Here is a 3,592-nt window from a genome sequence, read left to right on the forward strand (position 1 = left end):
ATTTCTGACAATACCAAGAGATAACATATCACAGAACATCACACTATCTGTGATGAAAAGAAAGAAATCACAAGGAGAAAATAGTCTACATTTTCCAACAAACAACCATCAAGCAGGACCCATTAACCAAGGCAATATTCTTTGTTAACATCTTGAGTGTACTTGTGAGAGGAAGATGAAAATGCAGATATTGTTAGTATATGAGACAACACATATCAAAAATTGTAAAATTTGTTCAGTTTACCATTGTTTAAGAAAGTGGAGGCCTAGGTAGTTTCCTAGGAGACCTCTGACAGTGAAGCTTACTGCTAAGGAGCCAAAGCATCATAATACTTTGCGTGGAAAATTGCTTTTCAGCAATTGTACGTCAGGAGGCTGAGCATGGTGACTGGTTAACATAAACCACCTGATTTTCTTGTTCTGATTAACAAGTTCAGGACTCAGGACTCAAGGTTCCTCCCTGCATGCAGAAGATTGGGGCAGACACCAAGGAAATGCCCAGTCTGTGTGTGTGGTCCAGCTGAGATACAAGCGCTTTTAAAGGTGAAAGTTATATGGTTTTTTATAAGATTCTCTAAGGTACATCACATCAAAAATGTAATCATTTCTCTAAGATGATCACTTCAGCAAAACTCTTCAGTGGAGGCAAGACAGAGATAAAGGGCCAGAGAGGCACTGTGGGCTCCACAGCAGTGCTGTGCGAAGGTGGTCCTGGCTGGGAAGGGAGATGACGTTGATGAAATAATGAAAGAAAATCAAGGGCCAAAGGGCTGCCTTTACTAGAAGTTACAAGAAGGCAATGTCGATGCTTTACTACTGTGTGACCTCAGTGTGGACACAGGACAGATATGTTCTATAATGCTGGACTGAGTACATTAAGTATAATGTCTCCTGTAAGTTTTCCCTCAATCCCTTAAGGAAATGACTGCTATTTCATTAAATAGATTAAAATAATAAGTTTGGAGGACTTGAACGAAGTGCCAAAAAGGTTATAAACTATAGAAATTGTCCACATCAGGACTGAAACATGGAATGGTTTATAGTTCATCTATTGAAAAGCACAATGTTATGAAGCACTTTTTCACCTGCTAATTCCATGAGTCTTTTACAGTGTTTTAATTCTGTCAGAATTAATATTATTAATAATAGAACAAATACTCATTTCCACATTTTTCTTTGTGACCTAGAGAGAAGGCTGAATTGCAAGCTCATGTGTCCTTTTCATGAAAACAGGTTCTTAATGATGCCCACAACCTATAAACTAGAGACTGCTTGGCTTTTTTTTAGCACAAAACAAAATTGTGCCACTTATTACTCCAGAGGTAATAAAAAGCCAGGCTCTGTGTTTAGTCTTTAGTCAGCTGACTCATTTACATTGACACCAAGGAAATGTAAGTCAGTCTTGTCTTATGTTCGAAGTAATGGAAGTGTCCCATTCTAGTGAACTGTGTAAAAAACAGACTGTTTTTCTGCTTTGTGGACCAAACAGGCATCTCTGAGTTATACAGTGTGCTTGCTGTCCCACTCTGTCCTGATGTTATGATGGCATGTTGCACTTTGAGAAAATATTTTCTTGGCAGACATTTAACTTGGGGAAATAAATATTGGGTGACACTGAGTATTTCACAGACTTTTTCCTCATTTTTATCTTTGATGCAAAGATCTGGTGGAAAACTAATTGGAGGTATAATCACAACAGAAAATTTGACCACTTTTTGATATTTTAAAAATATTTTCTACTTTTCACATAATTTCTAGAAGCAATATCTCTGTTTACAGTGTGGAATGTAGTGCTTTGGCCCTGAGCACTGTATCCCATGGTAACCACGTTGGAGAAGATCATTGCAACTGTGTGTTTTCATATTTAACTGTCACTAAGGTTGGGGCACCACTAGATGAACCCTAAAGGGGACAGAGGGAAAGTTCTCTAGATCCATAGGACAGGTAATTCAGGTGTAAAAATGTCCCTCTAAGTACATCAAGACCTAAAAGATACTTGTACTCCAAAAGATATCTTTACACTGAGTGAGTAAAAGATCAATGAATTTTACAAACACTAAAAAAATTCAGGAGTCTGAGACATCATTTGAGGCTGACACATTGCTTGAAAGGAAATGCAACAAACATCCAGAGTGTATTATCATCTGACTGTTATCAAATGCATACCATTGCAATGAGTTTATTGAAGCACAGGAAAGTCTCATACCAACTGCAGCAGTTAGGATTCTCCTTTACCCTTAACTACATCTCAGGACCTAACACAAAGGATATCCTCACTGATCCCGACTGAAGGAATCAATTCCTGTCTATTCCATGCCTAGGAGGATTTCAGGAGCAATGGAGAGGAGAAATCACACAGTGACCAAGTTCATCTTACTGGGCTTCACGACAGACCCCATGATGCAGTTGGTCCTGTTTGTGGTGTTCCTGGGCGTGTACTCTGTGACGCTGCTGGGAAACAACATACTCATCACCCTGATCTGTAATGATTCCCGGCTCCACACACCCATGTACTTTTTCATTGGAAATTTGTCTTTCCTGGACCTTTGGTATTCCTCAGTCTACACCCCAAAGATCCGAGTGACCTGCCTCTCTGAGGACAAAAGCATTTCTTTTGAAGGCTGTGTGACCCAGTTCTTCTTCTCTGCTGGACTGGCCTACAGTGAGTGCTACCTGCTGGCCGCCATGGCCTATGACCGCTACATGGCCATCGCCAACCCCCTGCTCTATGCTCAAGCCATGCCCAGGAGCCTGTGCATCTGTCTGGTGGTGTTCTCCTATATAGGGGGCTTCCTCAATGCAATAATCCTAACCAGCAACACATTCACTCTGGATTTCTGCAGAGACAACATCATTGATGACTTTTTCTGTGATGTACCACCCCTGGTGAAGTTGGCATGTGATGTGAGAGACAGCTACCAGTGTGTGTTGTATTTCCTGCTGGCCTCCAATGTCATTGCCCCCACCCTGCTCATCCTGGCCTCCTACTTCTTCATCACTGCTGCCATCTTGAGGATCTGCTCCACGGAGGGCCGCCTCAAGGCCTTCTCCACATGTTCCTCCCACCTCGTCTCGGTCACCCTGTACTATGGCTCCATCCTCTAAATCTACTCTCGCCCCAGTTCCAGCTACTCCCTTGAAAGAGACAAGATGGTTTCCACCTTTTATACGGTACTATTCCCCATGTTGAACCCCATGATCTATAGCCTGAGGAATAAAGATGTGAAAGAAGCTCTTAAAAAACTCTTTAACTTATCACAAGCTAGTGTCTAATTAGCACCCATTCCTCCTATCATTGATAAATGTTATTACTTTTCACCTGCTACTTCAAAGAAGGCTGTGGAAGTGTATTATCAAAAAAATTCTATTAAATGAAATTCAACCAAAATATTTCCTTTGTGTCAGCGTCATTGTTTTAGTTTAGTTATTGAGTAGTTATGCCATATAGATTCACTTTAATTTTAATAATCTTTAATAAGTAATATCTTAATTTAATATGAACTTAATTTAATAGGGAACTATGTAATAATTCTAGCATCCCAAAAAATTACATTTCATTTTTTTTCTCTCTCCTCTAATACCGACCAATTTA

At 40.1% G+C, this 3,592-nt stretch overlaps 1 pseudogene; it reads left to right on the plus strand.

Moving 5' to 3' along the window:
* Positions 1-2,337: 2,337 nt before the first annotated feature.
* On the plus strand, positions 2,338-3,273 carry LOC134475055 (olfactory receptor 9G19-like; annotated as a pseudogene).
* Positions 3,274-3,592: the final 319 nt, after the last annotated feature.

Source organism: Cavia porcellus, unplaced genomic scaffold (genome assembly GCF_034190915.1).
Source record: "Cavia porcellus strain 051 isolate PalLab524CR breed Dunkin Hartley unplaced genomic scaffold, mCavPor4.1 scaffold_50, whole genome shotgun sequence".
Classification (NCBI taxonomy): Eukaryota; Metazoa; Chordata; class Mammalia; order Rodentia; family Caviidae; genus Cavia; species Cavia porcellus.